The 13,264-nt window shown below is 44.1% G+C and overlaps 1 protein-coding gene and 1 long non-coding RNA gene across 2 annotated transcripts in view; one reads left to right on the forward strand and one right to left on the reverse strand.

The window, feature by feature from the left end:
• Positions 1–13,264, reverse strand: part of TAFA1 (TAFA chemokine like family member 1) — a 335,805-nt gene that overhangs the window by 91,027 nt on the left and 231,514 nt on the right. The gene's annotated exons all lie outside the window — the stretch shown is intronic.
• On the forward strand, positions 810–1,934 carry LOC309337501. The gene is made up of 2 exons (XR_014154366.1): positions 810–881; positions 1,805–1,934. It is a non-coding gene; the product is annotated as an uncharacterized lncRNA (long non-coding RNA).

Consider the following 13,264-nt stretch of genomic DNA (forward strand, 5'->3'; position numbering starts at 1 on the left):
GTGCCATGGGTTCATGCACGCACACCCTCTTCGCCACTTCAAATGTATGGAATCTCCTAGTTTGTCCTCACTTTGCTTGGTCTGGCATCTCAGTCAGGTAAACTATTACTGCTGAAATGCCCCCACCAGTCAGGTGCTGCGCTGGTGCCTCCCCAGTTCCTGTCATTTGCCATGAAGTGCCTGTGATGTCACAAAAGGACATGGTCACTAAGGAAACAGAGGCAGCTGTTAGTGGGAGTTCCCAGAGTTCTGCAGGACTGTTAAGCCACTCTGGGAATTCTAGCTTTGTGTGAGGAACAGGGGTCTCCTCACAACTCTCAATTCCCTTAAACTACATTTCCCAGAATTCTTTAGGGGGAAGCCATGGCTAATGGCACCTCAAGTCTTCATATTCCACACCATGATACTTGCTATCATCCTGCTCTGCTAGTTAATTCTCCCCTTCTTAATTATTAGGTTCATATGCGATCCTTATAGTGGGTGGCGCTGTGGGTTAAACCACAGAGCCTAGGGCTTGCTAATCAGAAGGTTGAGGGTTCGAATCCCCGCGACGGGGTGAGCTCCCGTTGCTCGGTCCCTGCTCCTGCCAACCTAGCAGTTCGAAAGCACGTCAAAGTGCAAGTAGATAAATAGGTACCGCTCCAGCGGGAAGGTAAATGGTGTTTCTGTGTGCTGCTCTGGTTCACCAGAAGCAGCTTAGTCATGCTGGCCACATGACCTGGAAGCTGTATGCCGGCTCCCTCGGCCAATAAAGCAAGATGAGCGCCGCAACCCCAGAGTTGGCCACGACTGGACCTAATGGTCAGGGGTCCCTTTACCTTTACCTTAACCTTGTCTACTCAGAAGAAAGTCCAGTTAAATTCAATGGAGCATACTCCCAGGTAAGTGGGGTTGGGATTGCGGCCTTAGATATCTTTGAAGAGTTACAGGACAAGACAAGACAAGATATACATAGTCAGGAAATTTCCCTTATTTATATTTATTGCTACACAACACAGAGTACTAACCACTATACGATCACGGCCATTTATTGCTTTGCACAATTCAATAGAATTTCTGTTTTAGGAATTAAAAGAAAGACTTATTTGACTGACTGGTTTATTTAGTTTACTGAATCCTTAACCAATTCTGGAAATTGTGTGCAAAAGAAAGAATGCCTCTTCCTGTGAAACACACTCCCAAAATAAAGATATATAGCAAATGGAAATCTGCAACTAATGGATTATGGCTGCATAGAAGTGTGTGGCAATGAGGATGGTGTCTGCCTTCTGTGCTAGCATGACTTGTTTTCTGCAAGACTTTTATCAGGTTTTTAGAAAAAGAAGCCTATCTCCTTTTTCAGAGGAGGCAAGAAATTGAATTTATTTGTAGCCTAGGGATGCAGAAAACTACCACATCTAATCTATGGCAGCTTCAGAGTTGAAACGCGGGAGATTCCCGAGACATCACCATTCAGCTGGGCATGGGGGATCATGGATGCAGTTGTCATTTTGCCACTTTTGGTTAGCCACCAGGATGGGAGATCTTCCCTACCCCACATCCCTCTCATGGCACTTATTTCTGTCTTAATAGCAAAGGACGGCAAAGTGTCTCATTGGCTTTCAAAACGTTGAACGCATGTAGAGTTCTAAATGATTTATTTCCGGCTCTTCCTGCTCTAGCACTTCCCCCCACCCCCTTTCCAAATATTAAGATATATGTAATCGACTCTGGCAGTTCACTTTGCAAATGTAATAGAAATAATTATAAGGAGGTCCAAAGGTTGCCAGCAAAGGAAATGTAACAAGATTTTTTTTTTTTTAAGGACTATTGACTTTCGTGAAAAATATATGTGGAACCTAAGGATACTGCAGATCAACTGAAAAGGAAATTAATGTTTTATGCTGCATTTCCCGCCCCCCCTTTTGGACCCAAAGAGATTTTACAAAGGCAAATAGGACAATGCAAGCCTATCAGTTTTAGAAATATTTGCAAGTAAAGGTAAAGGGACCCCTGACCATTAGATCCAGTCGTGACCGACTCTGGGGTTGCGCGCTCATCTCGCTCTATAGGCCAAGGGAGCCAGCGTTTGTCCACAGACAGCTGCCGGGTCATGTGGCCAAACCGCCGACCTTCTGATTGGCAAGTCCTAGGCTCTGTGGTTTAACCCACAGTGCCACCCATGTCCCTATATTTGCAGGAGCAGGGCAGAAAAGAATGCTTAACATATGTATATGGGATTAGGAGACATCAATTGGTCACCATACAGATTAACCGATGTCCAGAACTCAATGAGCCACAAATAGAGAACAGTTTCAATTGAATCATGTAGCTCAGTGGTAGAACAAATGTTGTTGCTTGAGGCTCAGATGGCCTTGGTGGCATGCAGGGCCTTCCATCAGCTTCAGTTGGTGGCCAAGCTGTGCCTCTCTCTGGACAGGGATAGCCTAACTACTGTTTTCTATGCTCTGGTGAGCTCGAGGTTAGATTAGTGCAACATGTGGGGCTTTCTCTTCAGTCAGTTCAGAAGCTTCAGCTGGTGCAGAATTCATTGGCCACGTTGCTCACTGTGGCAAAATGGTTTGAACAAAGCAACCTTAGCTGGCTGCCACTTAGCTTCTAGGCCCAATTCAGAGTGCTGGTTCTGACCCATAAAGCCTTAAATGGCTCAGGACCATGATACCTCTGGTTTCCTCTAGAAGCTTTGTACTTTGTGTGATCCCTGACCGGTGACCATGCTGGCTGGGGCTGATGGGAGTTGTAGTCCAAAACAGGGCACCAGGTTGTGAAGGTTGTTGTAGGTATTCATCCGATTTTCTGAGGCAACTTATACTACATAGCTACCATGACAACATTAGGTCCATGCAAAGCAGTAACTTCAAATGACTCAGGCTGCCAAGCCAAGACAAGGCAAGTCATGAAGGAAATCAAGTTTGACCAAGAAGACAGTTATATGGCCAAGGTGGTCAGCAATTCAGCAAGTGGGTACAGTGCTACCTCGGGTTAAGAACTTAATTCGTTCTGAAGGTCCATTCTTAACCTGAAACTGTTCTTAACCTGAAACACCACTTTAGCTAATGGGGCCTCCCGCTACCGCTGTGCCGCTGGAGCACGATTTCTGTTCTCATCCTGAAGCAAAGTTCTTAATCTGAAGCACTATTTCTGGGTTAGCGGAGTCTGTAACCTGAAGCATCTGTAACCTGAAGTGTCTGTAACCCGAGGTACCACTGTATATGCAACAATGGAGACCAGCAGACATCAGCAAAGGATGGTGTGAAACAAAGATGAGACAAGTTTAATGGAAATAGCAAGATGGCAGAAGTGGTGATCCAAAACTGGGGCACTTCCAGCAAAAGCAGGCGTACAACCAAGATGTGAGCCTGGGCAGCATTGTTTTGGAAGCTGATACTTGCTGCCCTATATGAGGGGAAAGTGCCACTCAGCCAGTGTAGGCCAGTCTGTGTGGTTAATGTTCCTCAGCTGGGCTTGGTGGGACTCGGGAGGAGGGCAGCAGCTTGAAATCACTTGCATTTGTATGCAGCAGTGAAGATAGTCCCTGATGCTTCCTGGCAACCTTAGCAATGGCTCAAGGGTTGCTGCTGTCCTGCATCCTCCCATGCACATCTGAGACAAGTAACCAGTATAGCTCTTTAGCCAAGGAAAAGCAGAACATCCCTTCAATGCATCTCTAGAAACCGGCTAATGGATCCCTTAGCCGTACTTGTACATATGAAGGAGCATGCACTTGGCTAACTGTGCTCAAATAGAGGAACACGGGTCTGTAATGGGCAGAATATTGATCAGCTGGGAGGAGAGATTTTGGACAGTTAAAACAGTTGAGAAAAACGGTGGGAGCGCTAAGTATATCCCAAGCAAAAGGAAATCTAATAGGGCTCGAGTAAAGGCTAATCTAGTTTGACAGAAAAATTCTAAGCGATTAGAAAACTAACCAAGTGGTCATTTAGGCCTAATGATGTTCAGAATGGGCCTAGAGGGCAGGCAGAGACTTTTGTGCAGTGCTTCTCTCCTGTTTTCCAGCACAGGGCTCTTAAAGAAATGGAAAGAGATATGCTTGATTTACACAAAATCTCGGGGTGGCAGTAAATAAATCGGAACTAGGCAATGAGAAGGAGGAACATGAACCAGGTGTTTGTAAAATAGGAATACGGAAAGCTCCTTGTGCTGAGTCACATCACATAAGGTGTGCAAAAATCTGCACATCCATACTGACACTAGTAGCTGCAGCCTTGAGGTAGGCAGATTAGACAAACAAACCTATGAGCGTCTACTAGTCCGGATGGTTGTGTTTTGCCTTTTCCCCATTTTAATTTTTCATTAGATTTTTCCAAAATTTCACAAATTGGCTTCAAATCAATTAATTACATTATTTCATATATTGACTTCTCGCCCCCCCCTCCCCACAGCGTTTTTATTCAAACCCCTTTCTACTGCATTATATATCAAACTCTTAGCTATTACAAAAATCCCTCTAATAAAATTACTTTATCCTTTTTCTTCCGCTGCTCCTGTCCCGAATCCTGCCCACGATTTCATTTGATTATGGTACTTTTTCAAATAGTCCAATGGAGAAGCCTCCATTCTTCTGTAGAAAGTTCATCGTTTTGATCTCTTAATATTGCTGTCAGCTTTGATGTTCCTGCATAGTCCATTACTTTTAAAAGCCATTCTTCCTTCATTGGAACCTTCACTTCTTTCCATTTCTGTACATATAACATGGTGCGTTCTGCCTTCACTGTCTGAGGCAATATGCCTCTGAATAAAGGACCCCTGGACGGTTAAGTCCAGTGAAAGGGGTTGCGGCACTCATCTCACTTCAGGCTGAGGGAACCGGCGTTTGTCCACACACAGCTTTCCGGGTCATGTGGTCAGCATGACTAAACTGCTTCTTGTGCAACAGAACACCATGGCGGAAGCCAGAGAGCACGGAAACACCGTTTACCTTCCTGCCGCAGCGGTACCTATTTATCTACTTGCACTGGCATGCTTTCGAACTGCTAGGTTGGCAGGAGCTGGGACAGAGCAGTGGGAGCTCACTCCGTTGCGGGGATTCGAACTGCCGACCTTCTGATCGGCAAGCCCAAGAGGCTCAGTGGTTTAGACCTCAGTGCCACCCGCCTCTGGGTATCATGAGTGTGGGAAGGGGATTCACACTTGGGGTCTGCTTGTGGGCTTCCCAAAAGTGTCTGGTGAGCCATCACGAGAACTGAATGCTAGACGACATGGGCCTTTGGTGTGACGTAGGAGGGCTCTTATATTTTAAGTGAACAGGTGGGGGAGAAGGAGATGTTTGGAAGGTGGTAGATGGGAAGCAGGCTCAGAAATGGATGCTAGAGTGGTGGGAGAAGATTGAGAGGCCCCAGAGAAGGTGCTGGGGAGCTGCGGAAGCTGCAACAAATCAACACAGATTGGCTCAGAAGCAGCTGAGTGTTGTCTCAGTTTTGGGGGTAGGAAGATGGATTAGCTCATCTTATTCTGAGGCAATGTGCCCATCACTAATTCAGACCCATTTTTACAACTCACTCTTCTGTTCAGTCTTGCTGCTCACGGAGAAAACTTCACACTGAATATGGTGAGCCAATTATTCAAATTCCCAGCTAGTGTGGTAACTTCTAGACAGACACCAGAGCGGGTGTGGAAGATACATTTCAGAGCTTTGTCTACAAATATTCAGCAGTTATACCAAAAGAGAACACTACAGTTCTCTGTAACCATGGTAACCTGCAGTCACTGCATTTGAAAGAAAAGTACCAAGCACCATTTGACTTAAATGTATGACTTTTTATTTATTATTGAATTAAAGGACACATTTCCACTTATATTCTTTATTATGATGGGCAAGATGCTGTATCTGTTATTGCCTTGCTAAGTTTTTTTTTATTGTTTGCAAGCTTTTATTTATAGAAATGTTTTACATTTTTGCTTATATGTCTGCTATGCCCTAACCTGATGGGAGTTACATGCTAATGAAAGAGGAAAAGCATCTCTGCAAACATAGCTGTTTTTCAAAACTCTAACTCTTTAGCTGCCTCCTATTTTATTAGGATACAGCCGGATGGACTGCATCTGTTTTAAATGTACCAAATAAGCTGGGTTGCAGATTCTCCTCATAGCTAAGAATAGAATAAGAATCATAGATTTGGAAGGGATCCCAAGGGCCATCTCATTCAGCCCTCTGCACTGCAGTAATCTCAGCTAAAGCATTCATGACTATTATTATTATTAGTATTATTATTATTATTATAATACCCCACCCATCTGACTGAGTTTCGCCAGCCACTCTGGGCAGCTTACAACATATCTGAAAACATAATAAAAACATCAGTCCTTAAAGACTTCCCTAAACAAAGCTGTCTTCAGATGTCTTCTGAAAGTCAGTTCCACAGGGAGGGTGCCACTACAGAGAAGGCCCTCTGCCTGGTTCCCTGTAACTTCACTTCTCACAGTGAGGGAACCAGCAGGAGGACCTCAATGTCCAGGCTGAGCAATGGGGGTGGAGGCGCTCCTTCAGGTATACTGGGCTGAGCCCATTTAGGGCTTTAAAGGTCAGCAACACTAACACTTTGAATTCTGCTCAGAAGCACACTGGGAGCCAATGAAGATCCTTTAGGACTGGTGTTTAGGACTGGTCCAAGTGGCCACTCCTGGTCAACAGTCTAGCTGCCGAATTCTGGATTAGTTGCAGTTTCCAAGTCGCCTTCATAGGTAGCCCCACACAGAGTACATTGCAGTAGTCCAAGCAGGAGATAACCAGAGCATGCACCACTCTGGCGAGACAGTGTGCAGGTAGGGAGGGTCTCAGCTGCCATACCAGATGGAGCTGGTAGACAGCTGCCCTGGATGCAGAATTGACCTGTGCCTCCATGGACAGCTGTCAGTCCAGAATGACTCCCAGGCTGCCCACCTGGTCCTTCAGGGGCACAGTTACTCCATTCAGGACCAGGGAGTCCACCACACTTGCCTGCCCCCTGTCCCCCCAAAACAGTACTTCTATGTTGCCAGGATTCAACCTCAATCTGTTAGCCACTATCCATCCTCCAACCGCCTCCAGACATTCACACAGGCCCTTCACTGGTTCTGATTTAAAAGAGAGGTAGAGCTGGTGAACATACTGATGAACACCCAGGCCAAACCCCCTGATGATCCCTCCCAGTGGCTTCATATAGATGTTGAAAAGCATGGGGGAGAGGATGGAGCCCTGAGGCACCCCACAAGTGAGACCCCAGGGGTTTGTACATTCATCCCCCAACATCACTTTCTGGACATGGCCCAGGAGAAAGGAGCGGAACCACTGTATAACAGTGCCCCCAGCTCCCCACAAATGGCCATCCAACCTCTGGTTAAAAACCTCCACAGAACGAGAGCCCTACCACCTTCCAAGGGAGTTCATTCCACTGTTGAACAGCTCTTACCATCAGAACTTCTTCTGGATGTTTAGTTGAAATCTCCTTTCTCATAACTCGAAGCCATTGGTTCGGGTTCTACCCTCTGGAGTAGGAGAAAACAAGCTTGCTCCATCTTCCATGGTTCCTTCTGATATTGTGAACTATAATTCACTTCATCCTTACCCCATTGGCCAGACTGGTTGGGGTTGGTTGCAGTTGTAGTCCACATCATCTGAAGGCCACTATGTTGGCTACTCCTAATCCAAACATTCATTTAACAAGACATAAAGAGTGGTTTCTTTTATTACCACAGAATATTTTAAATGAGTTTGCAGTAAATACCAGAGCCAAGAGTGAGGACGGCAGAGGGCGGAGACATTCTTTCACCTTCTTTTTGAATCACGAGATCTAAACGCATCCCGCGATCAACTGCGATAGACCGCGATCTTCAGGGGATCGACCTGTCGATCGCGGTCGACCGGTTGGACATCCCTGCTTTAGTGGATGGGTTTTAATGTGCAACTGGGGAATCCAACACAACAGTTGCACTAGTGGAAACCTGTTGTGCCACAGACTGTGCAAGAAAGTTACAAGCAAAATGTGGAACATGCCTTTGTGCTACATTGCATACAACCCTCTCTGTATGTTTCCTTCCTTCCTTCCTTCCTTCCTTCCTTCCTTCCTTCCTTCCTTCCTTCCTTCCTTCCTTCCCTCCCTCCCTCCCTCCCTCCCTCCCTCCCTCCCTCCCTCCCTCCCTCCCTCCTTCCTTCCTTCCTTCCTTCCTTCCTTCCTTCCTTCCTTCCTATTTATAATATTCTATGAAATATTGAAACAGAAAATTCAGCCAGGTGTTCATTGACTGCATTCACCACAATTCTCAGCTGTAGAATGGGGGAAAATGTATCCAAGTGTAGATTACATATATTACTCCAGCATGAAAAGGAAAAATTCAGGGCATAAAGCACAGCGTGAGCTATTAATATCTCCCCTGTTGTACACATGTGCATCTCTTCCCAATACTATCAAGTCTTTAAAGTCAATAGCTGTATTTCCAAGTGAACCAGAGGGAATAGTAAACAATTACCACACAACACTTTGCATCTATATTCTCTAAATGAATGGAAAAGTTGGGGGTTCTTTATTTACTTGGGCGAGGGGATCTTTGCAATTGTCAGTGATGATAATGAAAACTTACTGTTTCTGTCAAGTATGTTCACCCTGCTAAATACAAGGAGCCTTATAAAAGCAGGTTACTATAGTTACCACAGTATTCTGGGTTTTTTTTTTATTATTTCCAACTCTAAATGCAGTATTTTTTGGTGTGCGTAAACAGCTGAACTGCATTTTTCAACTTGAATCTAAGGCACCACAGGAACTGCTTTGATTTTAAATCTGCTGATCAAGCCCAGCACATTGAAGGTAAAAGACACGAGGAGGAAAGGAGGACTATTCTCCAAGATAAAAATGAAATGTGACAAGAGGATCCACTCTCTTCTGAGAGCTTGAAAAATATGAACAGCTCCTTCCATGATTTTCTACTGAAAATTAGTAAGTAACTCATGTTGCAGAAAATGCTCCAGATTAGCCAGATGCAAAAAAAGAGCAAGGATAATATAAGGGGCATTTATTTACACATTATGTTCCCCCGGAAAAGACTCAATATGGAGGCCGAATGGCCGAAGTATTGGGAAATATTAGAAAAAGATGGAGATAATTGGAAATTACAGAGTCTGGAGAAAATGAAAGATAAAGTGCGAGATTGGTTACATTACGCTCAGATTAAAGAAGTTTTTAAACTTGACAAAAAGTTAGGATTCCAGGTGGAAAAATCGAAGTTGGAAACGGAATTGTTAGAGCCTAAGACTAAAGTGCTTTCAAGAATGTATAACTTGCTGTTAAAATGGAACACACAAGATGAAACGGTCAAATCGGCTATGATAAAGTGGGCACAGGACATTGGGTATAATATCATGTTTGAGGACTGGGAAAGGTTGTGGACCATTGGGCTGAATTTCACTGCATGTAATGCTTTGAAAGAAAATGTTATGAAAATGATATATAGATGGTACATGACCCCAGTTAAACTTGCAAAAATATACCATTTGTCTGATAACAAATGTTGGAAATGTAAAGAAAATGAAGAAACGTTCTTTCACCTCTGGTGGACTTGCCCTAGAGTGAAGGCTTTCTGGGAAATGATATATAATGAGCTGAAAAAGGTATTTAAGTATACCTTTCCTCAGAAACCAGAGGCCTTCCTTCTGGGTATTGTCGGCCAGAGGGTGTTAAAGAAGGACCGAACATTTTTTATGTATGCAACAACGGCAGCAAGGATACTCGTCGCCAAGCATTGGAAAACCCAAGATTTACCCACACTGGAAGAATGGCAGATGCAACTGATAGACTACATGGAACTGGCTGAGATGACCGGCAGAATCCGAGACCTGGGAGAGGAGACAGTAGAAGAAGACTGGAAGAAATTCAAGACCTACCTACAGAAACATTGTAAATTGTATGAATGTTAAGAAGGATGCTAGATTATAAATAACATGGCACCATTAAGCTAGATGAAGTGAAATATGAAGATAAGTTAAATTTAAGAAAAGACAAATTTTGGATAACTATCAGGCTAAATTTAAATCTTTAAGGTTTGAATAAATGATATCTAAAACTAGAGATACAATTGGAAAATTAGAAAATAAGAATGGAAATAAGGTGATAAATTGCTGGTTAAAATTTTATATTTAGGAACGCAGGAGTGGGAGATGTGAGGGAGTCCAAAGAAGTTAAGAAAATATGTTAAGATACGTGTTACACTGTTTTTCGGTATTGTAAATATATAAAAAAATTGTCAATAAATATTTATAAAAAAATATATATATTTACACATTATGTTCAGTGGTTGGCATTCACCCAAATGTTACTCAGAATACATCTATGGAAATGAATGGACCTAATGTAGACATGCTTATTCATTGAATGGGTCTACTCTGAGTAAGACTTGGCATAATGCCACCCAATCGGTGTACAATCTGTGTTCTCATGTGAATAATTGAGCCGTGTACTTGTACATTTGCTTCAATGGGACATTCAACAAGAGTACACAGTATTTGAGCAGCACAAATCAGCTCGTTTACAGGGCAGTGTTTAACTGCCATGTCCCATCAGTGCAAGGAGTTTGACTTGTGCAACATGACTTCTCCTCTCTCCTCTCTCCTCTCTCCCTGCTCCACTCACTCCTCCCCAAATCTGTTCCAGAAAAGGGGAGGATGTTCTGTTGTGCAAGCAGAGATTTTTCCGCTGACTGTAAGTTCACATAGCACTACGTTGGATACAAGCAACACTCTTTCACATCCACTCTTGTGCATGTGTAGAAGTACACAGAATAGATATACAAGCTAACGTGAACACGCCTATTAACAGAATCATTCAAAATTACCCAAGTGGTCAAGGCTTTCTAATTTCAAAGCTCTTTTGTGGCTCTGCCACAAAATAAGAGAGGACCACTCATCCATTAGCATTTGCCTGAACATGGCTCATTCCTCCTGATGAGGTCCTCCTTTGCCTCTCTTACAAAGCAGTTAAGAGCCATTCCTTCCAGTCAAAGGACACCATGAACAAGGCCTAATTTATCATTTAGGAATTGCTCAGGATCACCATTCCTTCTTTCATATGGAAGCATATGGCCACAATCTGTGTCACACACATGGATGGTTTAGCTGGGATTCGGAGCCTCAGAAATCTCATCGTCCTCAAAGCTAACCTCTTATAAGTGGTTATTAGAGTTCAGAGGTTATTATTAGAGTTAAGAGCTTCTGATATGCACTTTGGCAGATGGGAAATCGCTTCCGCTATCTGTGAAATAATGGTATTATTTTGATCACTGACTACTTTTGACTCATTTACTGTCATTCTTCCTGTCAAAGTGTTGCTCAGCACCAGGGTTTACCCACTTCAGAGGGTGGTAAGAGCTCTGCTAAGGGTTAGGTCCCCGACAAAGTGGTCGATTCAGCTCCAAGGCTCAGGCCAAGAAGTCCTTGGTGTGAGGAAAGTAGATAGCAAGATTTCACTCTCTCCATCTGTCTCTCTGAATACTAGAACTTGGGATTCAATGAAACCAAATGCTGGAAAATTCAGGCAGACAACAGAAAGTACTTCTTCAAATAGCAAACTGTGGAATCTGCTCCCAGAAGAGGCTGAGAAATTTATGGAGGATAAAGCTATAAATGGCTGCCTGCCATAATAGCTATGAGCTACTTCCACATAATCTCCAACATTTCTCTGATGAAAATAGGGATGCCCTATTGCAGCATTATTATTATTATTATTATTATTATTATTATTATTATTATTATTCTATTTATACCCCACCCATCGACTTGGTTGCCCCAGCCACTCTGGGCAACTTCCAACATATACTTCTAAGGAGAAGCAGGACATTCCAGGATCAAATCAGAAACCAGGGCTGCTTCTGTAAATCCCTGGATGTCCCTGGAGAACAGGGACACTTGGAGGGCCTGCTCCCACTGTCAAATAGGTATGCCTCTGAAGATTGGTTTCTGGGAATCACAAGTGGGGAGAGTGCTGCTGCACTCAGACTCTGTTTGCAGGCTTCCCAAAGGCCCCTGTTTGGCTACTGTGCTGGATTAGAAAGCCCACTGGCCTGATCAAGCAAGGTTCTTAACACATCACAGCAATCTGACTGTCATGAATGAGTCAGCTCCCAGGGAAGGGTTGCAGCCAACTGAAGAAAGTAGCCAGGAACAGAGAGGGTTAACTACCATGCAGGATGAGCATTGGCTAGCGCCAACTCCCCTGCCCCTTGGAATGCCGGTTGATAAGGGAATGGCTGAGAGCCGGCTAGAATGCAGTCAAGGCTCGTCGGAAGCACTAACAGATGGGAAAGAGTTAAGAGACAGCTTCTCAGAGAATGGAGAAGAGGCAGGAGCTGACCCACTCAGCTCGAGGTCTCAGCGAATGGGAGGGTTGCAAGACAGCAAACAAAACGAAAGATGTAAGAAGCAAAAGTTCAGTTGCTTCTGGTCACGTGGGAAGCAGTCTTCAGAAGGGTCATCATGACTGATGATGGCAGAGGCTGTGTTAAGCCATCCGGAGCTATCTGTTTGTTTTGACAATAAAGCATCCTTTTTAATTAACTATACTCACTGTGTTATCAAGCCAGGGACTGGACTCCTGACACTCACCTAGAGGTTACCAGAGCATAGACAACAGTAGTTAGTCTATCCCTGTCCAGACAGAGGCATAGTTGGGCCACAAGCTGAAGCTGATGGAAGGCACTCTGCACCACCGAGTCCACCTGAGCGTCAAGTGACAGCAAAGGATCCAGGAGTACCCCCAAACTATGTACCCATTCCTTCAGAGGGAGTGTAACACTAATAGTGCCTCGTCTTATCTGGATTGAGCTTCAGTTTGTTGGCTCTCATCCAGTCCATTACCAAGGCAAGACACTGGTCCAGCACTTCCACTGCCTCTACGGAAGATGTAAAGGAGAAGTAAAGTTGTGTGCCATCAGCATATTGCTGACAGCATACTCCAAACCTCCGGATAACCCCACTCAGCGGTTTCATGTCAATGTTAAACAACATAGGTGATAAAATTGAACCCTGAGGAACCTCGCGTTATACTGGCTGTGGGCTGCCCTGACAGCTTTTCTGAAAAGCAGCCTCAAAATCCTAGAAATCAATAAAAATGATTTTTTTAAAAGCAAGAGTAGGCACTGCTACTGCAACCAGTCTTTGTATAATAATGGCAGTTGCTGGTCCTGCTCGGGTGGCTGTGGTTGTGGTAATCTACCAAGTGGCTCCAATATTTTGCCCACCTCATGAGATGAGAAGACTCCTTGGAAAAGACCCTGATGTTGG

This window comes from Podarcis erhardii (genome assembly GCF_964252035.2).
Source record: "Podarcis erhardii genome assembly, chromosome: 2".
NCBI classification, from domain to species: Eukaryota; Metazoa; Chordata; class Lepidosauria; order Squamata; family Lacertidae; genus Podarcis; species Podarcis erhardii.